General features: G+C 40.8%; 1 long non-coding RNA gene across 1 annotated transcript; it reads left to right on the top strand.

Annotated features, from left to right (window-relative positions):
- Positions 1–236: 236 nt before the first annotated feature.
- LOC135362959 (uncharacterized) lies at positions 237–25,101 on the top strand. Its single transcript, XR_010408512.1, has 3 exons — positions 237–727; positions 1,626–1,776; positions 22,671–25,101. It is a non-coding gene; the product is annotated as an uncharacterized LOC135362959 (long non-coding RNA).
- Positions 25,102–27,858: the final 2,757 nt, after the last annotated feature.

Raw genomic sequence — 27,858 nt, 5'->3', positions numbered from 1 at the left:
CTGCAGCTCCCCCCGATTGTGCACTCTCTCTGATAGATAAATAAATAAATAAATAAATAAATCTTTAAAAAACAAACAAACAAAACACAACAAGCTCTTTATAGTCACAAAACCAGAGCACCGGCCCTATACTGGAGTTTGGAGAACAGAACTGCACTCATTCTAAGTCCCCTGAATTTAGAATGCTCTTAATCCTGTCCCACAGGATTAGTGTGGGGCATCTTTGTAGGAGAGGGGATAATTCATGGGCTACTGCCATGCCAACAGATCTTATCTTAGCTGTTTGGTTTTAAACCCAGGAGCAGAAAAGGAGGGAATTACAATGTGACTTGTATCCAAGGACAGTGCATTCTTTAGGCCTTTTGGAGGTAAACTTATGATCAACACTTTGATACTGTGTTTAGCTTTATTAAATTATTATGCCAAGTGCATTTCTATTTGGAACCATTTATTTATTTATTTTTTGAAAAAGGAATAATACTTGTATTGGCTGAAGTTAGTGAAGAGTTCAAACTTCCCGTAAATTGCCTCTGTGATTCCCCCACAGCCATCAGCTTCTTTGAAGTGGGATGGCGACTTGAATAAGCACTTTTGACCTTGGCCCACACATTGCTCTGCTGGAAGGAAAAGACTCTGCTTTACCTTTGACTGTTCCTTTCTCCTATAGAAACTGGTTTCTAAAGACTAAGAAGAGACATTCTCAAAAAGGACATATCAGACATGCGTGGTAAGTGGATAGCAATTTATATATAAATTTGAAGGTTATTCTCTTCTGAATTAAAAATATATCTTACCATCTCCTGGAGCCACTCAATGCAAAGGCCTCTGACTTGGAAGTTCCCTGCAAACCCCAAGGGGCTGTGATCACACTTTCATTAAAACCATCTTCTATGTACTTGAATCATGGAGCAAACTAACATGGGCCATGAACTTTTGGTGTACAGGAGACATGAGTGTGGGGAATGTCTGTGCAGGTGTTGAGGGGGATGGAAGAGTGAAGCAGAGTCATATCACCCTTCTGATGCAGGCACACGCAATGTGTTGTGTGTTGTCTATTGAATTGATTGAACCTCCTCCAAACTTCCTACGTCAAATTGATGGAAAAGGAACATTAGAGAACCTGAGCTTTTCAACAGTTTTCAGTTGAAAACACGAACATCTTTCAAAGTCTTTCCGTGACTCCAGTAGAGCAAACAATCTTCCTCAAATCTTTGCCAAATGTCACCTCCATGCCAAGCGCTTGGTGTTCGGCCCTGGGGTCAGGAAGTAGAACTTTGATATAACTTTCAACAATTTCCTCTACCCCTCCTACCATAAAAGCAAGGCCCCTGCAAGTACTTCTGTAAGTTACAAAGTGTATATGTCCATAATAATCTGTAGCCTTTCCAGCCACGCGAGCCTGAAATAGAAACTTAGACAGACTGAAAATAGAAGTGGCGCAGAGGAAATTGCTTCAGCCGTGGGGGATAATTTTCATTTCTGGTAGTTGTAAAAGGGAACCTTCTAACCTCATCTCCTTGGGTTTGATTTACCTACATTACTTCATTTAGTGGTTTTAAGGGTAGTGAGCAGTGGTTTCTATGGGAGTGTTCATTTTGGTTCTCGTTTCTCTATGTTTGAAACAGGTGGGTTGGGGGTGAGCAGAGCCTAAGAAGTTAACCCACGAAAAGACCTGGAGAAAGAGAATCCATGAGGGCAGATGAAGAGAATGGAAGTGAGAGCCTGATCCCCTCTTGGGCTAGAGTGAACTCATAATTTAAAGGACAGAACATCCAGGTAGGTAGTTTTAGGGAGAAACTCCATTGGTGATGTATACACATGCCAAGGACAAATAAGAAGAGATTACAGGTTTTAAATAATTCTCCTGGCGTGCTCTCTCAGGGGATATCAGCATTGTCAGTAGTGAATACAGCTGAACTTCTATCAGGCTGAACTAAGCTGACTGGAGTATGAAGATGCTGATGATACTTAGCTGCTGGAACACTGATTCTCAGAGGTGGGCAGCAGGTTTGACGCCAGAATCCCTGAGGGTTGGGACCAATCTTCCTCACCCACCCCAATTGTAGTGATCCAGTTTTCAGAATTGTTTTTTGTCTTATACCCTCCTGGGGGTGGGGGCGGGTTTAAGAAACAGTAGAATAAAGTATGTACCCAAATTCACAGTAACATATGATTGTTCACTGGGACTTTTTCTATGAAGACTACAGTGGTGGAAATAGGGGGGAGCAGCCCTCTTGGAAAGTTAATGTGGGAGTAGCAACATTTAACCGAAGAGACTTTTTCTCTTTCCTGAATCTACTGAAGGTAAAAAGAGGAAATAAAGATCATACAAAGGAAGCAAGACAGAAATCTCCTTGGCTACTGCGCTAGTACCCTGCATTGTTCCAAAGCCTTTTAAGGAATGGTGATGAGACTGAGAAGGTGGGCACAGCATTCCTTGAAAGCAGCAGGAAAGGATGTAAAGGTAAAGAATGCTGTCAAGAGTTCATACCAGTCCTGAGGGCTGGCTCCTCTATCCAGTGCCCTCCGCAGTCAGAAGCAGAAGTTGTCCTTGGCTTAAGCCTGTCTGCACTGCTGCCATCCCTTACACGACCCTATTCCCCCAAGCCAAATATACTGGACGGTTTCATGCTCACTGTCCTGGCAATCAGTCACTGGCTGAGGAGTATCAGAGACCTGAAAAGACAAACCTGGACTTGAATCTTGGTTCTGCCTCTTATTAGATGCGTAGCCTTGGGTGTATTACTTGCTTTCTTGGAGCCTTAGTTTTCTAATCTTTAAGGTGAGGGTCATTGGAGAATTAAATGAGCTGAAGGAGGTAAAGTATTTGGCACTGCCTGGCACAGATATCAGCCTTTGTGAATATTCCAATGAAGCAGATTCCTCGTCTTCCTCCTTTGAGCCACTGTTCTACCAAGCACCCACCTGCATTATTGCATTCAACCCTAAGGAATGCAACCATTGGTTTTTATACATTATTTTTATACATTATCCTTAGCTAGACTGTGAGTTCCTGCAGGATGAGGTCAAACCTTACAGTTTTGTATTCCTCACACTGTAACTAGAACATGTTCAATGAAAGTTCATGGGATCCCCTGGCTCCTCTGCTGACTGAATGCATTAGTGAATGAATGGGGCCGCGGATGGGGGGAGGGGGAAATGAAACTAGAGGTTTTCGTTAATAGAGGGAAATGTTCCAACATAGCATCCTTTTCTTGTTTTGACGGGTTCAGCAAATATGACAGTAGATTTACCGGATTTTACTCTGAGCATTGTTGACTAGTTTGCAAATAAAGGAAGTCCAGGCTGTATTTACTTTTAAAGAGCCAGGCAGGGAAGCCTCCTCAGACTTTCAATACTAGGCTGCTAAGTTAGGAGTGACTCAGAAGAAGAAACCTCTAGCTGCCAGGACACAGTGTAGTTTCCCATTATCTGTCACCTGCTGGAGAGGGCAGAGTCCTCCCCCTCTCACATTTCAGCCCTGCTTGCTGCAGCAGGGTCTGCAGTTTGTATGTGGGAACTCTGGTGTCTGACCATCCTTCATTTTCACACAATCTTCAATTGATGTCTACATCCTTTTTTCCCCCAGGACTTTCACCTCTGCTGTAAAATTATCCCTCAAAGTGTCCCTGACCAGCAGTAAGATCACATGAAGCTCAGTCCTCTATTTACAGTTGGAAAAAATAATTTTTTTTTACAGTTGGAAAAAATATTTACAGTTGGAAAAAAGCAATGAGTGAAAAAGCTATACTTGCCCACTGTTGGAGGTCCTGTCCTGAATATGCACCTCTGGTGAGCCACTTTGTGTAGGTAATTGCCTGTATTTCTTGCCCAGGGCACTTGGTGTTACCTGGACACAGTGGAATTTTAGATCACTTGTACATATTACCTGTTAACTTCGCTTAATTCAGCTGCCGTGGCATGAGATACACAGTCAGCCGTATATAAAAACCAGACCATGATATTCCATATTATTGCCTAGCCAGAGATATTGCACACCTTATGAAAGATGAAAAAAGAAAAGGATCCTGCCAATATCTTGGTTTAAAGAATAGCTCTCTCTTACCAAATTTAATAATCTTGTTCCTTTAAAAAATTTAAAAATATGATTTCAGTGTGTCCCTTTGAAGGAGGAAGAGCAAAGTCTAACCCAGGATGGCCATTGGTGTAGGCCCAGGCCTCATGTCGGGAAATGTATCAAATTTAGACTTTACCTTTAACTTCAAATGAGGTTTTACATTCTACAACAGAGACCCAAGACAGGAGTGAAAGACTTTTTTTTTTCCATTCAACTATACAATTGTCTCATTATAATACTAAACAGCCTGAATTAATTTTATAAGTTACTTTGTAATAGCACAGTTGTTCTAAGTTTATTTATTTTACACGTGTTAATTTATTAAAATGTAAACACTTAAAATACACTCTATTTTTATAACCTTGTTTTGACAGGTCCTTGTTAAATAGATTGGGGCTCAAACTCTGGGAAGTGCCGGGTGTAAGTGGCATCTAAGGCCTCAGGAAAACCAGCACGTGTAGATTTCATCTCTCATGATAAAACTTGCTGCGTGCCCTATGGAGGTGGAAAGGTTCTCAGTCAACTGCAGGTTTATTAGAGCTTCTCAAATGTTTCATGACATTCAAAGTATACATAGCCAGTTAATTTACCCCAAAAGCGTAGTTCTAAAAAAATATTCTTCAAGTGAGTGTGGTTACCTAATAATTAGGAATCATTAATCATGGACTAGGTTTAAAATGCCATAGATTTGGTATTCACTGGATAGAGCAGCTTCTCTTTCCCTGACTCCGTGTAAATGAATGGAGAGGAGGTGGAGTGTCAAAGGCTCTGCTCACCAGGCTGTGTAATTACCATTTTTGAGTGTATTATGGGAAAAGCTCATATGATGTGCCTGAGGAAGTTTAGGAAACAGTACTGTAGCTTCCTGGCCAGTAGCATCAGCACCAAACTACTCTGCAGACCTTGAGGTTTATCACAAGTTAAGTAAACATGTTTTGAAACTTAATTTGTCCTTAAATTAAATGTTCCTGATCTGCATTATCTGAGTCCCCCTGCCCCTGAGCGTCCACACTTGGAGAGAAATTTTATCCCATTATTTAATTTATGTAATTTATTTTTTATTGTTGAAGTACAGTTTTTTTTTTTTTAAGTATAGTTTAATGTGCAATGCTATATTAGTTTCAGGTGTACAACATAGTAATTTGACAATTCTCTATATTACTCAGTGCTCACCATGATAATTATAGCCGCCATCTGTCACTATACAATATTATAATTTTATTGACTAGATTCCCTGTACTGTACTTTTCATCTCCATGATTTATTTTATAGCTGAAAGTTTGCACCTTTTAGTCCCCTTCATCAGTTTTTCCCACCCCCCCCACCCCTCTCCCCTCAAGCAGCCACCAGTTTATTCTCTGTATTTAAGACCTTGTTTTGGGGGCACCTGGGTGGTTCAGTTGGTTAAGCATCCAACCCTTGATTTTGGCTCAGGTCATGATCTCAGGGTCATGAGATTGAACCCCGTGTCAGGCTCAGAGCTGGGCGTGGACCCCGCTCAAGATTCTCTCTCTCCCCCTCCCTCTGCCTCCCTCCCCCCCATACACTCTCTTTCTCTTTCTCTAAAAAAAAGAAGAGTCTGGGTTTTTTGTTCATTTGTTTTGTTTTTTTAGGATGCTACATATAAGCAAGAGAGATTTTAAATAACCAAAATACTAAGATTGAGACTTTTATTAAATAAAGAAACCACCAGCTTTGGTAAAGTCTCTGCTTTCAGTGGCCTGACAGGGGTTCTGAGATACAGCGATGCTGCAAGATGGTGGCCCAAGAGGTGTGATTCAGAGCACTCCTTTAGAAAAGCTTGCAAGAAGTCTTGGGCATACTGCAACATAGTGTGCTCAGCCAGCTGTGTGTCTTCATTTTGAAGTCTTTGGAGAAGGGAGAATCTTCAGAGCATATAATAGGTTCTGGAAAGGTATAAGTTATAGCTGTCATTAAAGCAGCTTTAGGATTGAGGATAATTGAATTTTAAATGCTCGGATTACAATGTCTACTATATCTCCTTACTTTTGCCATTAAGCAAAACCTAGAGTAAAGCAAGCAGATCAGAGTATCCTACTTGTCTTCTACCACTTGCCTAAGGGGTAGAAGTCCATCTCCTTTCAGGTAATTATCTTCTTGCCACAACTTTCTCAGATAGTCAATGAGCTGGATATTCTGGGCTGATAATAATGCTCCTTCTCTCTCAGCTGATTCCTTGGCATTCCAGTGCCCCAGAAAGTCCAACTGAACCATGGCTTCTCTTCAGTGAATTTTCCCACACTGTAAAAAATGTATCTTCTAAAGATAATTCAGATTTTTAGAAGATTTTGGAAAGATCTGACTTTTTTTCTGTCAAATTTTGAGACTATTTTGATTTCAGGTAGCAACTAAAGAAAGAATATTTTCTCTATTCACTACATATTGGAACAATGTCAGCATAAAATGACAAAAGGCTTGGAATGGACTTCTTTCTTGTTCTGAACCCACATTTGTTTCATCCACTGTCTAATGAAGACAGGGCATGTTGGTGGAATGGCAAGTAGACCAAGGTGATTTGAACAGAATTGGGTGGTAAGAAGAGCTGGATAGGTAAGTATTAACCAGTGGTTGGGATACAAATCCTGGGTATCCCTCTATTTTGGTCACACTACAGTTTTTGAGGAATAATATTTAAAGGCTATTGTAGGCCTTGGAACAATGCCATTTGTCTGTGTGTTGGCCCTAAGCTCAAACGTAGTGTTCTAAATGGGATGGATCTCCATCATGAAGCCCCCTTGCCCCCTCCATTTTAGGACCTCAACTAGAATAATTTCAGTGGCATCCTTGGCCCATTTTCCCTGGGTCCTACCTTGGCTCCCACTTACTTAATTTTAAAGGAGGAAAGTGGGAATGAAGGGAGAGGGTGTACCATGTAGTTCTTCAGGTGGGCTCGTTGAAATCTAAGACAACAGCAACAAAAATGAACACTAATGAACAAGACAGAGCAGATAAACAATAACAGCAAACACCAAATAAACCCACCTAGTCTTTGAAGAGTACATTTCAGATAAATGGTTATCCTCAATGCCTTCATTACTTCCACCAGTACTTTCCCATATGGCCAAAAAGGGCCTTGATGAGGAAGAGCATCTAATGCTTTCTCTGCCGGTCAGAGGGCCCAGTCAGTGCAATATCATAATTTATATGCTGTTTAATCTGGTGAAGTAACAACAAAGTCTTATAGATTTTTATATCCTACTGCAAGTGCATCTGGGGCCCAGGGAAAGGACAACTCAGTACCACACAAGAAGTGCTGTACAGAAAGGTCTTAATTGAAATGCAAAAGGAAGTGAAAGGGAAGGAGTCGTTTTTTTCTGAAAAGGTTGAGGGGTGCATGCAGGAAAATTATTTCCCCATCCTTTACTCTCTATCTTTTCTTCACTATCTGAAGCAATGGCTTCAGCAGCAGTCACACTTGAATAATATTTGTCAAATCATAAGGCTGGCAGGAACAAGCGAGCAAAGAGAAAAATGTGTCAGCAGATAAAGAATGGAAAAGTATCTTTGAGGGATTTTGCTTTTGCATTGAGCTCTTTTCGGTTCCCAAAGGGCTGAGGTTTGGGCCTAAACCTAACCAGGTGGTCCAGATGGACAAAGAGTGAACCACAAGAGAAACTTTTGTTCTTCTAGCTCAAGACTTCGGGTAGCTTTTCTAACAGGCTCCTCAATCTGTCTATAGTCTTTCATGGTCTTCTGACCTGAGGAAGGGGTGAAGGGGGAGCCTGTCACAGTCAGATTACTCTGCTTAACTGAAAGAAAGTGTTTTAAGCCTTTGTTCCTTACATAAAAAAACTCCAACCCTGACAACACCATGAGCAACAGTATCCTCAGCCATGACTTAGATATGAATACTTTCTTCTTGAGTTTGGAGGGAATGGGGACAAAGCCTTGAGATTTTCTGATGGTTGGATGGTATCCCAAAAGTCCACATGCCTTCTGTTTATTTAAATCTCTGTGGATTCTGACAACAATTAATTCTCACCTGCGTACATTAATAGCCTACTAAGTGTAACCTCTCTCTTCTCTGGCTCTTGTACTAATTCTCTACAAAATGCAGCAGAACCATTTTTTTAAAAAATTGATGTGATGATGTCATCTCTCTTGCTTATAACTTTCAGTGCCTTACTATTGCTTTTAGGATAAAAAACAGAGGTCTTACCATGACTTAGAAGATCTTGTCTAATCTCTTGAGCCTCACCTTGTATTCTCTTTGTCCTTCTTGCACAGTGGTTGTTATTGTTTTTCTGCCTGGAATGCCTCCTCTCTCCCTTTCTCTCTCCCCACCCTTGCTCATTTGCTATAAGGGGAGAAGCAAAGGATAAGTAGAAGTTAACTGGACAAACATAACTTGCCCATGAACATCTTCCCTGATCCCATCACCCATCTCATCTAGGTCACCTTCCTTTGTCAGTGTGTGGTCTCTTTTTTTTGAAGTTCTGCCCACTTGAATATTATACATTCATGTAATACTCCACCAGACTATAAACTCTATGAGGACAGGGTCTTGTTTGTCCCAGGGCCCATGTTGTATATTGATTTGTTATGATTTCAAATCCACTTGTTGGTGACTTAAGTGAAGTTGTTTTGATCTAAAGGTGAATGTGTTTACATTGAAGATTCTGTGTCAGGGTATTGTTGTCATCTGTTGTTTTGATAAGCACTCAGTAGCTCAACTGTTGTCAGGTGCCTCTGGGGACTTATCAGTAAGAACATGTGGAAGAGTGGCCATGATGTAATAGTCACTTAAACTTTAAATACCAAGAGTTTGTGGGGATTTGCCAAGAGAGTCTGGTCTGGGCAAGGCTACCCTTTGCTGATCTAAGTAGTTCTCTAGAGCCCTTGAGGCAGTAGGTCCTGCAGCAGCGTGGCGAAGGAGATCTTCTTGGCTGCCAACACCAGAGCCTTCATTCCCTTAGCCAGGTGCTCTAGCCATAAGGGACTTTTGCTTTGTGCTGGCTGTGGGACATAATCTCTTGGTTGGCTAAGCTGACTCTTCCAAGAACCTTGTAGAAAGGTACACCTCACCTAAATTAGAACTTTGTTTCTTTCATCTCCCCCTTATTTGGAACAATAGTGTAATTAATCTATTATTGGTTTGGAGTATGTTATTTCTTTATTGGCTTCTTAAGAAATGTTATCCTGTATGCTATTTGCTTCTGAAATATTATTATTACAAATTATAATTCCTGCAATGAACCTGTGTTAAATAAAACATTAGCAAAGACAGTCTCAGTATCTAAGCATAATTTGCTCTGGACATAACAGCCTGGCTTAGTTAATTATATGTTGAATGAGTGGGGCAGCCCAATGTATACAGGGAGAGGAGTAGTCCTTGAGGAAGATCCACGAAATATCAGAAGAGCTCTGTCTGGGGAAAACAAAAGGAAACCCATTTTCTTGGAGTTTTAAAATTGCTATGTTAGGGGAGTAGATGATTTTTTTTCCTTTTCTATTTTTCTATATTTTTCTGGGCAGAAAGATGGCAAAGCATTGAAGAAAGTGAGAATTAATAAAAGGGCATTAGATTTGATGATTTAATGCTCTTTTCTAATGACCTTTAATAAAAGAGTTTTGGTAGAGTAATGAAAATCAAAATTGTTAGCAAAGGAGTAGGAGGTAGGAGGCACAGCAAGATGGCGGAGGAGTAGGAGACCTGGATTTTGTCTCCTCTCAGGAATTCAGCTGGATAGGGATCAAACCATTCCAAACACCTACGAACACAACAGGAGATCGAAGAAAAGAAGAGCAGCAACTCTTTGAACAGAAAAGCGACCACTTTCTGGAAGGTAGGACATGCGGAGAAGTGAATCCGAGGCAATATTCAGGAGGATAGACAGCGGGGGAGGGGCCTCTGTTGGCTGCTTCTGGCAAGTGATAGAGCTGCGGAGCACAAAATCAGAACTTTTAGAAGTCTGCTCCGCTGAGGGACGTCACTCTGGTGGCTAAGCGGGGGGTGGAACCCTCGTGGGACAGTGTGGTCTTAGGACCCTTGGGGTCACAGAAAGACCGGGGGTGGCTGAGTGCGGCAGAGCTCCCAGGTATCGGAGCGGGGAAGCCGGCTGCAGAGACAGAGACAAGGAGTGGGCTCTCAGCTCGGGGTTGCCATAAACTGTGATCTGCGGCACAGTCGGGCCACTGCTCCTCCAGCAGGGACCCAACAAGCGGCAGATTCAGGGAGACTCCTCTTCCTCCCCCAGGAGGAGCGGCGCGGGAGAACACCGCAGGGATCTGCTGGGTCTGGAGACTCCACCCGGGGTCGGGTGCCAGAGATAGAAACGCTTGGTTACAGGCCGGGTGAGCATGGAGTGCGGCCAGAGACCAGGGAGACGGGAGTGATTGACGGCTTTTCTCTGGGGGCTCACTGAAGAGCAGGGCCCGAGTTCTTGGCTCCTCCGAGGCAAGATTGGGAGGCCACCATTTTCACTCTCAGCCTCCGATGCTGTACGGAAAGCTTGCAGGGAACAAAAGCTCTGGAGAGCAAACCCGAGCAGATTACTTAGCCCGGAAGGGGGCAAGGGCAGGGCAATTCCACCTCAGGCAAAGACTTTTGGAAACCACAGCAACAGGCCCCTCCCCCAGAAGATCAGCGAGAACAGCCAGCCAAGACCAAGTTTACCGATCAATGAGAATGGCAGAACTCCAGCGCTAGGGGAATAATGCACATAGAATTCATGGCTTTTTCACCATGATTCTTTAGTCTTTCAAAGTTAATTTTTTTTAACTGTCTTTTTTTTTTTTTTTGAATTTTTCTTTTTCCCTTTTTCAACCAACATCTTATCAATCCCTTTTTTTAAAAAAAAAAAATTTTATTTTTCATTTTTGTTTTTCATTTTTAGAGTCATATTCTATCCCTTCATAGTAGTTACCCGTATTTTTGGCATATATATATAAGTTGTTCTCTCTTTAGAATTTTGAGATAGTTTCTTCTAACAGATCAAAATATACCCTAAATCTCTAGTGTATGTTTTTTTTCTACTCCCCTGCCTGATCACATTCTCTCCCTTTTTTTTTCTTTTTTCTTTTTTTAAAATCCTCTTCTTTCTTTTTTCAAACAACTTCTTATCAATTCCTTTTATAAAATTTTTTATAATTTCCATCTTTACAGTCATGTTCCATCCCTTCATCATATCAACCCTTATTTTTGTACATATATAAGTTTTTCTTTCTTTAAAATTTTGGGAGACACTTTCTTCTAACAGACCAAAATACACCCAAAATCTAGTGTGTGGCACTGATCTATATACCAGCCTGATCATATTTGATCACATTCTGGTTTTTTTTTTTTTTTTTTGTATTGTTCTGTTTTTGTTTGTTTTTATCTTTATCTTTTTCTTTTTTTTCTTTTTCTTTTTCTCTCTTTCCTTTTCTTTTCCCACTGCTTCAGGTCTTTTCTGATTTGTTTAGAGTATATTTTCTGGGAACGTTGTTACCCTGTTAGCATTTTTTTCTCTCATTAATCTATTCTCCTCTGCACAAAATGACAAGACGGAAAAAATCACCTCAACAAAAAGAATAAGAGGTAGTACCGACTGCCAGGGACCTACTCAATACAGACATTAGTACGATGTCGGATCTAGAGTTCAGAATCATCACTTTAAAGATACTAGCTGGGCTTGAGAAAAGCATGGAAGTTATTAGAGAAACCCTTTCTGGAGAAGTAAAAGAACTAAAATCTAACCAAGTAGAAATCAAAAAGGCTATTAATGAGGTGCAATCAAATATGGGGGCAATAACTGCTAGGATAAATGAGGCAGAAGAGAGAATCAGTGATATAGAAGACCAAATGATGGAAAATAAAGAAGCTGAGAAAAAGAGAGATAAACAACTACTGGATCATGAGGGCAGAATTCGAGAGATAAGCAATACCATAAGATGAAACAACATTAGAATAATTGGGATCCCAGAAGAAGAAGAAAGAGAGAGAGGGGCAGAAGGTATATTGGAGCAAATTATAGCAGAGAACTCCCCTAATTTGGGGAAGGAAACACGCATCAAAATCCAGGAAGCACAGAGAACCCCTCTCAAAATCAATAAAAATAGGTCAACACCCCAACATCTAATAGTAAAACTTACGAGTCTCATAGACAAAGAGAAAATCCTGAAAGCAGCTCGGGAGAAGAGATATGTAACCTACAATGGTAGAAACATTAGAGTGGCAACAGACCTATCCACAGGGACCTGGCAGGCCAGAAAGACTGGCAGGATATATTCAGAGCACTAAATGAGAAAAATATGCAGCCAAGAATACTCTATCCAGCTAGGCTGTCACTGAAAATAGGAGAGATAAAAAGCTTCCAGGACAAATAAAAACTAAAGGAATTTGCAAACACGAAACCAGCCCTACAAGAAACATTGAAAGGGGTCCTCTAAGCAAAGAGAGACCATAAAAGCAACATAGACCAGAAAGGAACACAGACAATATACAGTAACAGTCACCTTTCAGGCAATACAATGGCACTAAATTCATATCTTTCAAAAGTTACCCTGAATGTAAATGGGCTAAATGCCCCAATCAAAAGACACAGGCTATCAGATTGGATTAAAAAACAAGACCCATCGATATGCTGTCTGCAAGGGACTCATTTTAGAACCAAAGACACCCCCAGATTGAAAGTGAGGGGGTGGGAAACCATTTACCATGCTAATGGACACCAAAAGAAAGCTGGGGTGGCAATCCTTATATCAGACAAATTAGATTTTAAACCAAAGACTGTAATAAGAGATGAGGAAGGACACTCTATCCTACTTAAAGGGTCTATCCAACAGGAAGATCTAACAATTGTAAATATCTATGCCCCTAACATGGGAGCAGCCAATTATATAAGGCAATTAATAACAAAAGCAAAGAAACACATTGAGAACAATACAATAAGAGTGGGGGATTTTAACACCCCCCTCACTGAAATGGACATATCATCTAAGCAAAATATCAACAAGGAAATAAAGACCTTAAATGACACACTGGATTAATGGACATCACAGACATATTCAGAACATTCCATCCCAAAGCAACAGAATACACATTCTTCTCTAGTGCCCATGGAACATTCTCCAGAATCGATCACATCCTACGTCATAAATCAGGTCTCAACTGGTACCAAAAGGTTGGGGTCATTCCCTGCCTATTTTCAGACCACAATGCTTTGAAACTGGAACTCAATCACAAGAGGAAAGTCAGAAAGAACTCAAATACATGCAGGCTAAAGAGCATCCTACTAAAGAATGAATGGGTCAACCAGGAAATTAAAGAAGAATTAAAATAATTCCTGGAAACCAATGAACATGAAAACACAACTGTTCAAAATCTTTGGGATGCAGCAAAGGCAGTCCTAAGAGGAAAGTATATAGCAATACAAGCCTTTCTCAAGAAACAGGAATGGTCTCAAGTACACAACCTAACCCTCCACCTAAAGGAGCTGGAGAAAGAACAGAAAATAAAGCCTAAACCCAGCAGGAGAAGAGAAATAATAAAGATCAGAGCAGAAATCAATGAAATAGAAACTAAAAGAACAGTAGAACAGATTAATGAAACTAGGAGCTGGTTCTTTGAAAGAATTAACAAGATTGATAAACCCCTGGCCAGACTTATCAAAAAGAAAAGAGAAATGACCCAAATGAACAAAATCATGAATGAAAGAGGAGAGATCACAACCAACACCAAAGAAATACAAACAATTCTAAGAACATATTATGGGCAACTCTATGCCAGCAAATTAGATAACCTGGAAGAAATGGATGCATTCCTAGAGATGTATCAACTACCAAAACTGAACCAAGAAGAAATAGAAAACCTGAACAGACCTATAACCACTAAGGAAATTGAAGCAGTCATCAAAAATCTCCCAAAAAACCAAAGCCCAGGGCCAGATGGCTTCCCAGGGGAATTCTACCAAACATTTAAAGAAGAATTAATACCTATTGTTCCAAAAAATAGAAATGGAAGGAAAACTTCCAAACTCATTTTATGAGGCCACCATTACCTTGATCCCCAAACCAGACAAAGACCCCATCAAAAAGGAGAACTACAGACCAATATCCCTGATGAACATGGATGCAAAAATTCTCACCAAAATACTAGCCAATAGGATCCAACAGTACATTAAAAGGATTATTCACCATGACCAAGTGGGATTTATCCCTGGGCTGCAAGGTTTGTTCAACATCCGCAAATCAATCAATGTGATACAATACATTAACAAAAGAAAGAACAAGAATCATATGATCCTCTCAATAGATGCAGAAAAAGCATTTGACAAAGTACAGCATCCTTTCTTGATCAAAACTCTTCAGAGTATAGGCATAGAGGGCACATAGCTCAATATCATAAAAGCCATCTATGAAAAACCTACAGCGTGTATCCTTCTCAATGGGGAAAAACTGAGAGCTTTCCGCCTAAGGTCAGGAACGTGGCAGGGATGTCCACTATCACCACTGCTATTCAATATAGTATTAGAAGTCCTAGCCACAGCAATCAGGCAACAAAAAGAAATCAAAGGCATCCAAATCGGCAAAGAAGTCAAACTCTCACTCTTTGCAGATGATATGATACTTTATGTGGAAAACCCCAAAGACTCCACCCCAAAACTGCTAGAACTCATACAGGAATTCAGTAAAGTGGCAAGATATAAAATCAATGCACAGAAGTCAGTGGCATTCCTATACACCAACAACAAGACAGAAGAAAGAGAAATTAAGGAGTCGATCCCATTTACAATTGCACCCCAAACCATAAGATACCTAGGAATAAATCTAACTGAAGAGACAAAGGATCTGTACTCAGAAAACTATAAAATACTCATGAAAGAAATTGAGGAAGACAAAAAGAATGGAAAAACGTTCCATGCTCATGGTTTGGAAGAACAAATATTGTGAAGATATCAAAGCTACCTAGAGCAATCTACACATTCAATGCAATCCCTATCAAAATACCATCCACTTTTTTCAAAGAAATGGAACAAATAATCCTAAAATTTGTATGGAACCAGAAAAGACCCCAAATAGCCAGAGGAATGTTGAAAAAGAAAAGCAAAGCTGGTGGCATCACAATTCCAGACTTCCAGCTCTATTACAAAGCTGTAATCATCAAGACAGTATGGTACTGGCACAAAAACAGACACATAGATCAATGGAACAGAACAGAGAGCCCAGAAATGGACCCTCAACTCTATGGTCAACTCATCTTTGACAAAGCAGGAAAGAATGTCCAATGGAAAAAAGACAGTCTCTTCAACAAATGGTGTTGGGAAAATGGGACAGCCACATGCAGAAGAATGATACTGGACCATTTCCTTACACCACACACAAAAAGAGACTCCAAATGGTTGAAAGACCTCAATGTGAGACAGGAGTCCATCAAAATCCTTGAGGAGAACACAGGCAGCAACCTCTTTGACCTCAGCCCCAGCAACTTCTTCCTAGAAACATCGCTAAAGGCAAGGGAAGCAAGGGCAAAAATGAACTATTGGGACTTCATCAAGATAAAAAGCTTTTGCAAAGCAAAGGAAACAGTCAGCAAAACCAAAAGACAACCAACAGAATGGGAGAAGATATTTGCAAATGACATATCAGATAAAGGGCTAGTATCTAAAATCTATAAAGAACTTATCAAACTCAACACCCAAAGAACAAATGATCCAATCAAGAAGTGGGCAGAAGACATGAAAAGACATTTTTCCAAAGAAGACATCCAAATGGCCAACAGACACATGAAAAAGTGCTCAATATCACTCAGCATCAGGGAAATCCAAATCAAAACCTCAATGAGATACCACCTCACACCAGTCAGAATGGCTAAAATTAACAAGTCAGGAAATGACAGATGTTGGTGGGGATGCAGAGAAAGGGGAACCCTCCTACACTGTTGGTGGGAATGCAAGCTGGTGCAGCCACTCTGGAAAACAGTATGGAGGTTCCTCAAAAAGTTGAAAATAGAGCTACCCTATGACCCAGCAATTGCACTACTGGGTATTTACCCCAAAGATACAAATGTAGGGATCCAAAAGGGTACGTGCACCCCGATGTTTATAGCAGCAATGTCCACAATAGCCAAACTGTGGAAAGAGCCAAGATGTCCATCGACAGATGAATGGATAAAGAAGAGGTGGTATATATATACAATGGAATATTATGCAGCCATCAAAAGGAATGAGATCTTGCCATTTGCAACGACGTCGATGGAACTGGAGGGTATTATGCTGAGCGAAATAAGTCAAACAGAGAAAGACATGTATCATATGACCTCACTGATATGAGGAATTCTTAATCTCAGGAAACAAACTGAGGGTTGCTGGAGTGGTGGGGGGTGGGAGGGAGGGGGTGACTGGGTGATAGACACTGGAGAGGGTATGTGCTCTGGTAAGTGCTGTGAATTGTGCAAGACTGTTGAATCTCAGATCTGTACCTCTGAAACAAATAATGCAATATATGTTAAGGAAAAAAAAAGAAGAAGATAGCAGGAGGGGAAGAATGAAGGGGGGGAAATCGGAAGGGGAGATGAACCATGAGAGACGATGGACTCTGAAAAACAAACTGAGGGTTCTAGCGGGGAGGGTGGTGGGAGGATGGGTTAGCCTGGTGATGGGTATTGAGGAGGGCACGTTCTGCATGGAGCACTGGGTGTTATGCACAAACAATGAATCATGGAACACTACATCTAAAACTAATGATGTAATAATGTATGGGGATTAACATAACAATAAAAAAATTTTAAAAAAATGTCCAGGAAAAAAAAAAAGGAGTAGGAGGTAAAGAAATGGCAGCAAATATAAGTTACACCTGACAAGTTTGTAGGTAAAAATAAAGGGGAAAGATATAACAGCTGACTTGAGAAAGTAACAGGATCAACAGAAGATTGTTTAGCTAATAGATTTTTTATGCTAGTAGATACCAGGAAAAGTCTGTAGGCTGAAGGGGAAGAAGTTGGTAGAAAGAGATTATAGAGATTTGTGAGGTTTTTATCCTGAGAGAAAAGGTACATGACACCTAATACGTACTCAATAAATAATGTAATAAACAAGTCAACCTGATGGAGTGAGAATTCAGGTCTCATCTCAGGGTTCCTACGCAACTGTGAGCCAGGCACTTGTCCCCATGCAGGAATATGGAGCCACTCATACTGGAGATTCAAGAAACTGGATTTTTATGTGAGATACTTTTATTTTTAAATTTTGATGACTGACTTAAGCAGAAGTAAATAAAAACACCAATATTCAATCAAGTGGCAACCACTTGAAAACCTGTATTTTAGTACGTATTTCTCTAGACCATAGTTGCTGGTATGGCATTTAACAGTTTTACTGAGATAAAATTCACAAATATAGTTCACCCATTTAAAGTGTATGATTCACTAATGACCTTAAATAGAAGAGTTTCAGTAGAGTAATGAAAACGTTAGTAAATTTTAGTAAAGTTTTAGTTTTTAGTAAATTCAAAAACATGTGCAACCATTACCACAGATAATTCTCACACATTTTCATCATCAAAAAGAGAGCTGGACCCTTTAGTTATCAATTCTCTGTCTGCCCACTTCCTCACCCCTAGGCAATCACTGAACTACTTTCTGTCTCTATAGACATTTCTGTCTCTATAGGATATTTCCTTTAGGTGGAATTGTATATTATGTGGTCTTTTGGGACTGGCTTCTTTCACTAGGAGGTGGTATTTTTTAAGCAAAGAAGTAGGAATATGAAGAATTTGGAAGGCCTTTAATCTCAGTGAAAGGAAAAGCCAGGTTGTCCTAACACCAAGGTGAGTAGGGAAGAGAAGAGTATGTCAGGGTTTGAAAACTATCCCTTGGAAATGAAGAAAAGGCAAAGTCAGAAAAAGTCCTGAAGGTATTCTGCTGCTACATGTATGGACACCTCAAAGATCAATCTGTGTGAAAGCTTTGATTTTGATGGTCTGCACCAGGGCTGAGAGGTCACTGGTGTGCATAAGCTTGGGTGTATCAGTGGTTTGCACAGCCAAGGTCTGACCAGATTGTGCCTCTGCTGCCTGTTTCTAAAAGATACATCACCCTGGGTTGCATGCTGCTCTTCAGGGTATGATCCTTGAGTAAGTCCTTGGTTCTAGTTACTAGCATTGCTCAGAATAAGCAAGGGAGCAGGGGAGAGAGAGAGAGAGAGAATATAATTGAAGGATCCTGGGCACCTAGCCCCAAGACTTTTAGGGTTATCTGCTTATAATAATAAAGACAATCATCCAAAGAAGACAATAATCCTCTGCAAAGAAGCAGAGTTTTCAGGCAGCTGAGCATACCATTCCTGAGGGAGCTAGCAGGTCTAATATCAAGGGCTTAGCACTCAAGGGGAAAAAAAAAATTCTTCATCAACAGCCTACCAGGGGACATGACTGGAATTTTCAGTAAAGCCACAAGAACAAAGAAGCCTGTTTAAAATAGGGGTATGAGTTGGACACAGAGCTGATAAAGATTGCAAGACTCCTGGGGGCTTCCAACAGCACAGCACACCATGACTTTCCAGTGAGAGTATAATTAGGTCTGATGATGGTCGCTTCACCAGTGTTGAGTCTGCACTTGGCCCCAGGGATGACGTTGGATGGGCAGAGGACCCATATCTGTGATGGGTAACACCAGCAGTACCAGCATCATCACAGAAGCGGCCCCGCTCTAGCTTTCCAAAGTTACACCTAGGCAGAGACTCATGAAGAGCCTTCTGAACAAAAAGTATTTTGCGTGGGTAAAACTGTATCAGTTAGGATTCAATGGGTATCTGCAAGCCCAAATAGGAGTGCCAATGTGCATCTCCTGCTAGGTGTGGGTTTGGCGGAAGGCGGTCCCATGCAGTACCGCAGCTCTTGCTCAGGGTCTAGCCACCCAGCGCGCTCACCTCCCTGCCCCACGGTCTCCAGAGTGTGGCCCCTGCAGTGCTGCCGCCCTGGCCTCACATTCTCGGTGGAGGCAACAGATGGAAGAAAAGATGATGAAATAAATTCAAAAAGCTGCTTCCCACTGCCCTTTAAGGAACGCCCAGAGACGGCCATCTAACACTTCTGCTGATATTCTATGGGTCAGATGTAGTCATCTGGCCATATGCAACGGCAAGAGGAGTTAGGGACTGCACATTTATTCTCTAAGATTACACACCAGGTAACCTCAGGAGTGTGATTACGCTGCTGGGAGAGAAGAGGGTGCTAATCCCTCGTTCCCGTCGCACACACTGCTAGTTGCTTCTCTACATCCAGATTAAAAATGTGAAGAAGATGTATTGGATTTTCTGGCATTTACTAGTGACCAGGAACTCGAAGAAACAGAATATATATTTTTAAAAAATATTTATTTATTTTAGAGAGCACAAGCGGGAGGGGCAGAGGGAGGAGAGAGAATCTAAGGCAGAGTTGGCATTGACCGTGGAGGCTGGCGCAGGGCTGGGGGCTCGATCCCACGACCTTGAGATCAGGACCTGAGGCAAAACCAAGAGTGGGGCACCTAACCCAGTCCACCACCCGGGTGCCCCAAGAAACAGAATATTAAACAACATTTGTTGCCTAGGCAGAAGGGGAAGGAGGCAAGGACCTATCACATAATAGATATAGGGGCATTGAGCCTTGTTTCCTGAGTTTGCATTTGAGAATAACAAAGCCCAGAAAGGCTGAGTTACTTTTCACAGGTCTTGAAGACGGCCAGTCACTAGCATCCAGGACTGCTTCCCAACCAGCCTCTTCTTGTGCCTCCTGGATACCCAGGGCCCTGCAGATGTGGAAGACTTCTCTACTCTGTAGGGGAGCCTGAGCATCCAAGAGATTGCTCACACTGTAGGTGGCAGATTCAAATAGGATGGCCTGGAGAGAAAAAAACAAAAGAAATTCCTGTTTATTATTACTGTGTCCCTTGCCAGTGCTGGTCATTTAAGTCCCCCAAGTCTATAAATCCTGACACTCTTTTACCTCTGGCCAACATTCCCAGTAGGTTATTTTGTTTCTGCTTCAATCTCTTCAACGATGGGGGTCTACTTTGAGGCAGCCCATCCTAACTTGATGCTGCTTTAGTTGTTATATAGCTCCTGATATAGAGGAGAAAATAGCTTCCCTCCATCTTGTGAAAAGCTCTGAATGGATTAGAAACCATGCCAAGAAATATTTGTGGGAAGAGTGGTTACTATTCTTAATATCAAAATTTGGGACATATCCTGGAATCCTGAAATTTTCTTTAGTATGATAATTTACAACCTAACTCAAGAGGTACAACTTGTCGAACATCTAAAACCATTCTTACAGTTGTGTTTTTGAGTTCACAGATGACTGGTTGATAAATTTTACTCATTGCTATTTAAAAGGCTGCTTTGGGATAAAAGGAGACAAGGAAACACTCTCTAAAATTAGGAGAGGGAAGGACAGGATGTTCTGAAATATTTTGGTAGTTTCTGTGCTTGTAGGAAAAACAAGTTATAAATTGAAAAAAAACCCTTCACGGATCTCAATTTTCACATTTTACATTCTAAAAACTTATTTTTAGAATTTAAAACAAGGTATATGGTAAATTTCACAGTATTTATATTTTACCACAATAATAATTTTCTTAAAAAGGGGGAAAGAAGGGTATGGTCCAGGGAATAAAAACATAGCAAGGGGTGCCTGGGTGGCTCAGTCGTTAAGCTGCTTTGGCTCAGGTCATGATCCCAGGGTCCTGGGATTGAGTCCCACATCAGGCTCCCTGCTTGGCGGGAAGTCTGCTTCTCCCTCTCCCACTCTCCCTGCTTGTGTTTCCTCTCTCGCTGTGTCTCTCTCTGTCAAATAAATAAACAAAATCTTAAAAAAAAACAAACAAACCCATAGCAATAGTTTTAGAGCTGACATGTCTTAAATTACACTTGGTCTCTTCTCTAATCCCTATTATTTGAAGGAACAGTGCCAAATAGGGAGTCAAGGTTTTGTGCAATGGTTTGCTTTTGTAACAGGTATATCTTTTTTAATTGAAGTATAATTACTATACAATGTTATATTGGTTTCAGGTGTACAACACAATGATCCAACAATTGTATACATTACTCAGTGCTCACTATAAGTGTAGTCACCATCTGTCACCAAGTTATTACACTATTATTGACTATATTCATAGTCATATTCATGTATTTTTCATCTCTGTGACTTATTTATTTAATAATTGGAAGTTTTTACCTCTGAATCCCTTTCATCTATTTTGCCCATCCCCCCCATCTCAGGCAACCACCAGTTTGTTCTCTGATAGGTGTACTTTTCTTTTTTTTAAGATGTTATTTATTCATTTGAGAGAGCGAGAAAGCGAGAGAGCACAAGCAAGGGGAGAGGCAGGGAGAGAGGGAGAAGCAGACTCCCCACTGTGTGGGGAGCCTGACTTGGGCCTCAATCCCAGGACCCTGAGATCATGACCTGAGCCAAAGGGAGACACTTAACCATCTGAGCCACCCAGGCGCCCCTGATAGGTGTACTTTTTAAGCCCCTGAATGGACTGGTAAACAAGAGGTAGGGACATACATTTCTAGCTCTGGATGTTTTAGAAAATTGTAAATGAATTTAAATTATTAAATATATAGTAAATACTTGGATTATCCCAGAGGGCTATACACATTGGACTCTCCACAAACACTGCTTGCTGATACATTCTTATTAGAATTAGATCAGTAAGGAAGGTGTGCTGTCATCCTCAAATAAGAGCTGAATCATACAGAAGTCCATGTGGATCATAAACAAAGGTCTATGGAATTTGACACATAGGCCCAGATGTTGAAGAGTGTATGGGATATGAGAGTCCTCCAGGAAAATATTTAAAAATCAAGTTCCTGCCCTCAAAGAAGACTTTTCAAGGTACATGGGATTTGTTCCTGTTTCTATGAAGCAGTTATTTCACCTTCTCTTGGGAAACTACTTACATATCCATTCAGTGGACTGCATTTCTTTTTTTGTTTTAGAAGGTGGGGTGGGGGGAAAGAGAGAGAAAGATGTATCTCCATATAGGGCCATCTCAGAAACACTTACAAATGACATTCCTTTCATTCAACACCTGGAATTAACTGTTCCTTCCTCTGCTTTCCTACAGGATCCAACAATTATTTGACTATTACATATATATATATTTAAGGACCTGGTGCAAACAATTAAAAGAAACTTAAAAAAAAAGATTTTATTTATTTATTTATTTGAGAGAGAGGGAGAGATGGCTTGAATGAGGTGGGGGAAGGGCAGAGGGAGAAGCAGACTCCTCGATGAGCAGAGAGCCTGACTTGAGCTTGATCCCAGGACCCTGAGATCATGACCCGAGCCGAAGGCAGATGCTTAACTGACTAAGGCACCCAGGCGCCCCTAAGAAAAACTTTAAGCCAGGAATAAACTCACAGTAAGCCTTTGGCACAGAGAAGATTCAAATATGTTCTGTCCAGGGTTCCACAAACACCAAATACCAGTATCATCTTTTCTCTGCTGACCCAGGTCAAACATGAGTTGTGTTTAGGGAGGGGGAGGGGAGGGACATGTGATCAACCTACAGCTAATTCATTTTTCTCCCATTTGTTTTGAAGTGACAGAGCAATGGTTTTTAAACTTTTATTTTCAGCTGCACAAACTCGTTTTTTTTTTGCAGATTCTTACTCATCATTCCTGTATTTAAACTAAACTGGGTGAAAGTACAGCTGACCAAGTTTTCATCAGCAGGAGCCTGAGCCCCTCCCACTGAGTCCTCTCTCTCCCCTGAAGACATTTGAGTCTGTCAGCTGACCTGCAAACTCAGTGGAACAGTTTGAAGACCACTGACAACCTGACTCGGCCTGGTGAAAATCCATGGAAAATGTGCTTGTGAAGCAAAATGGACCCAGGAAAACCCCGCTTGGGCTCCGCAAGGTCTGCGTTTATTTTCTGCTGCCCCCACCCCATCCCTCACCCCTGGGGGAATGGGGAACTTTGCTGCACTAAGGATTGCACCACTGGGGACTTGGCCTTTCCCCTTTCACTTCTCCACTGGGGGCCCTTCAGCACAATATATGCTTCATCCACCTCTGTGAGTACAAAGCCATTTCACTGGGGAGGGGGGTTCTCTGTTGTAATTAAGAATTTGAGCTCTAGAGTCTGACTGCCAGGGCTCAAAGCCAGGCTCCAGGACTTGCTAGATGCAAGAGCCTAGGCAGTCACTTACTCCCATTTTGTCCCAAATTTCCTCACTGGTGATATAAGGACAGTAATAGCACCTGCCTCACAGGGTTGCTGTAAGGATTAAACAAGATAATGACTGTAAGTCCTTTAGAACAGTGACAGATAGAGTAAATGTTTGGCAAATACAAGATGTCATTAGGAACACAGTCTGTTTGCTTGCCTGACACAGAACAGCTAGCTCAAATAGTTTGCTCCTTTTGCACTTAATTTTCTGGGTCATCTAAATTTTCCTTGCTGGCTCCAAATCGAACATGTGTCCTCTGCAATCACACCTATGATGTGTAAGTTTGAGAAGTACCACATCATTTCCAGGTGTCACTGCTTTCCTTCTGTTCTCTGAGCAGCAAAACCATAATGACTACTCCCAGAAGTTTCTAGAAACTCCAACTTTGTTGGTTTTAGTTTTCCCAAAGATACTTTGTCTTTCAACTCCTATAGTTCTTTTAGTTTGACTTTTCCTTCTTGTATCTTGAAAAATCTATATTTCAAACAATTTTTAATTAGTACAAACAGGACTGGCCACATAATTTTCAGGACCCATTGCAAAATGAAAATGTAGGTGCCTTGTTCACAATTATTAAGAATTTCAAGGCAGTGACAGCAAAGCATTAAACCAAGTGCAGGGCCATGAAACTGGCCCTGAGTACAAACATATTTAAAGGCTTTGCTTTATTTATGCCACAATCAGGATGGGATATGCAATTTACACAGTAAGATTTTTGTCACTTGCTAGACCCCAAGACCTAACTTTTACTGTCTACCTGCTTGTACTCACTAGCCTTTGTCTTATATTTTTCCTTAATCTCTTCTTTCTGGCTTGCCTCTTAACTCTGGCAAATGAAACCTGAAACCACCCCTCAGGGGATGGCAACTGCCCAGACAAGACCACCCAGACCCTTTGAGTTAACCCCCCACCTCCTCTCAAAGGCCTGCACAGATGGACTGTGGAGTGACCCCACCCCTCATGACTGGTAGTTGCCTTTACCTCATCATAATACTAAAATTTCCACCCAAGAAGGAGACTCAGCCTCATTTATATGACATGCAATGTATGTATAGGCATGTTTCCTTAAGGCGCATGATCAATCTTATGTCTGCCTCCACATAGGATGACAAGGCTTCCCTATCTAAAATATTTATCCTATAGATTTTGGATACCAGCCCTTTATCTGTTATGTCATTTTCTTCTCCCATTCCATAGGTTGTCTTTTAGTTTTGTTGACTGTTTCCTTTGCTGTGCAGAAGCTTTTTATCTTGATGAAGTCCCCAAAGTTCATTTTTGCCTTTGTTTTTCTTGCCTTTAGAGATGTGTCTTGCAAGAGGTTGCTGCGGCCTAAGTTGAAATGGTTGCTGCCTATGTTCTCCTCTAGGATTTTGATGGATTCCTATATCACATTTAGATCTTTCATCCATTTTGAGTTTATATTTGTGTAAGGTGTAAGGAAATGGTCCAGTTTCATCCTTCTGCATGTGGCTGTCCAATTTTCCCAGCACCATTTATTAAAGAGACTGTCTTTTTTCCATTGGATATTCTTCCCTGCTTTACCAAAGATTAGTTGACCATAGAGTTGAGGGTCCATTTCTGGGCTCTCTATTCTGTTCCATTGATCTATGTGTCTGTTTTTGTGCCAGTACCATGCTGTCTTGATGATTACAGCTTTGTAATAGAGCTTGAAGTCCGGAATTGTGATGCCACCAGGTTTGGTTTTCTTTTTCAACATTCCTCTGGCTATTTGGGGTCTTTTCTGGTTCCATACAAATTTTAGGATTATTTGTTCCAGCTCTGTGAAAAATGTCGATGGTATTTTGATAGGGATTGCATTGAATGTGTAGATTGCTCTGGGAAGCATAGGCATTTTAAGAAATAGTGCAGAGGATCAGAGGGGAAGGGAGGGAAAACTGAATGGGGAGAAATCAGAAAGGGAGCCAAACCAGAAGAGACTCTTGACTCCGGGGGGAAAAAACAGTGTTGTGGAAAGGGAGGTGGGTGGGGGGATGGGGTAACTGGGTGATGGGCATTAAGGATGTGATGTGTTGAGCACTGGGTGTTATACACAACTACTGAATCATTGAACACTATACCAAAAATAAACCATATGTTGGCTAATTGAATTTAAATTAAAAAAATAAAATATCCATCCTAATCCTAAACAAAAGTCACCCATTCACCCTCTCTAAGGAGTCATGGCTTTGTAAACCATCCCTGTGATCCTATTTGCTGCAAATGAAGTTTTCTTTGTGTGACAACTTGGTGTAGTTTCTGTGACTCACCAAGGAGTGAACTCACATTGGTTCAGTTACAATTTCTCTTACTTTTATGTATGACGGCTTTAGGGACAGAAAGTATATATGTTCCAAAGACATTTGCTTAATCTTCCCACAGATAATAGTTGTAAACAAAAGACAAGGGATTCTGTCTAAAGATCCGTATAACAGATTCCTTTAGAGGGAAATCACATCTCTCTCCACTGGGGAAGGAGTTGACTCAATTTTTTTTTCTTGCATTCCCCAATGATATTTTTATTTTAATAAAGATCACAGAGTCTCATCTTTCAGCTGTCATCAGTCTTATAAAAAAATTCACTATTGCTAATGGTGTTATATTCACTATATAAAAGGAGGTTATTCACTTCTCAGTGCTTCTTTTGTTGTGTGAGGAATCTTTCTGAAGAACCGAGCTGACTTTTCTATCTTAATGCTGATACCCTCCAGACGTGGAGCCTGAAATAAGGATTTAATGATTAATAGTTTGTTAGGAAGTAGGAAAGGTGGCACCAAATGATGAATTATTAAGCCATCTATCACAATGGTCAATTGGATATTAATCCTGCAAAGAAACTCTGAGATACTAAAGCACACACCACAGAATTATCTCACTTGGGGGCTCAAGGAGGTGGGGACCATAGACATCAATGCCCGTCAATCACTGGGATTGAGAACTGCTGAGAGGGGGCAAGGCTAAATCCAGCCAGTGCACTCTGGGATGGTATGGTCTCAGGGATGGGAAAATGCTGATGTTGTCTGCTATATCTGCAATAGAACATTGGAAAGAGGGTCTTCAAAGCAAACAGCTCTGGGTTCTGAGATCAGCTCAACTTATTAGAAGAATGATTTGGGGTGAGTTAACATAGAAATACCACCATTTACCTACCTTCAGTGTTCTTGGGATTATTAGAATTGTATGAAGCAACAGACATAGCCATTTACATAAATAGTGCCATTAAATTGTTTTTTTTAAACCAGTATTTCTCAAAACTAAATATTCATAGCAATCACTTGAAAATCTTGTTAGAGGGCAGATTCTGACTTTACATACCTGGATGGGGAATGAGGTTCTGCATTTCTAACAAGCTCCCAGGTGATACTGATGCTGCTGGTCCATGGACCATTCTTTACACAGTGAGATTTTAAACCATTCTAAAATTTCTCTTTAACCACTGTATACAGTAAGTCATAAAACATTTTCCCTGTATCTGCTGAGTTTAATCATAGTTAAAAAAAAATTTTGAACACATCCACAAGAGCCTTATATGGAAAATAACCAGCTGTGTTAATCACTGCTAATAAACTTAACTGCCTGGGGTTCCCAGAGCAGAGTTACACAAGAGACAAAGTGCAGAGTGAAAAATATATAGAATAGATAAGGATTTCAGCATTATGGGAAACCTAAGAAAGCCCAAAAGTTGCATCATTATTAGAGAATGAGGAAAAAGAAGAGACCTTGAAACATATTTCTAAGCAATTCATGACACATGGCACTAATATAAAATTAATGTGATGTGCTTTGAGATGTCTCCTATGTGCAATACATTATGAAGGGTAGAAATGTAAAAGCATGTTTGTGCTGTTTACAGTTTGTTGAGGGGAACAGATAGATACATAAATGAAGATACTAAACAGTAAAAATGTGAATAATTCTCCTTAGTGGGAGAGCTTTGTTAGGCACAGGGAGGTTATTTTGGTCTGGAATACCTGGGGAAAATACTGTTGGAAGGAGGGATTTCAGCTGAGATTTCAGAAGACAGGTAAGTCTTCCTTTGACTATTGTGGGAATGTATAGGAAAATAGTCATAACTTTAGAGAAATGATTTTATAAAATGTGCCTCAGAAAGGGCACTGTTGGGATGCTTGGGTGGCTCAGTTGCTTAAGCATCTGCCTTCGGCTCAGGTCATGATCCCAGGGTCCTGGGATCCAGCCCCACATCAGGCTCCCTGCTCAGCGGGGAGCCTGCTTCTCCCTCTGCCTACTCTTGCCACTCTGCCTGCTTGTGCTCTCTCTTTCTTTCTCTCTTTCTTGCTGACAAATAAATAAAAATCTTAAAAAGGGGGGGGCACTGTTTAGGAGTATGTAATGTCAGTAACAGGGCTTGGCTAAGAACAGTGGCACACAATGCACTTTTTGACCCTCCGCCGAGGGAGATGGAGGTAAAAAAGCAAGTGGCTTTTTATAAGTATTTTTTATAAGTATTTTATAAGTATTATAATCATTAAAATTATGAAACATGGAGTTAGATCTGGGTTCACACACAGATTTCAACAAGAGCTAGCTGTGGGACTCAGAAACATCATTCACCTTAAATCTCTAGTTTCTTATGCATAAACTGTTGATTTCAAGATTTCTA

Source organism: Mirounga angustirostris, unplaced genomic scaffold (assembly GCF_029215605.1).
Source record: "Mirounga angustirostris isolate CCGP_5_RB_7025 unplaced genomic scaffold, mMirAng1.0.hap1 SCAF_2, whole genome shotgun sequence".
Taxonomy (NCBI): Eukaryota; Metazoa; Chordata; class Mammalia; order Carnivora; family Phocidae; genus Mirounga; species Mirounga angustirostris.
This window is presented reverse-complemented; position numbering and strand designations above follow the sequence as displayed.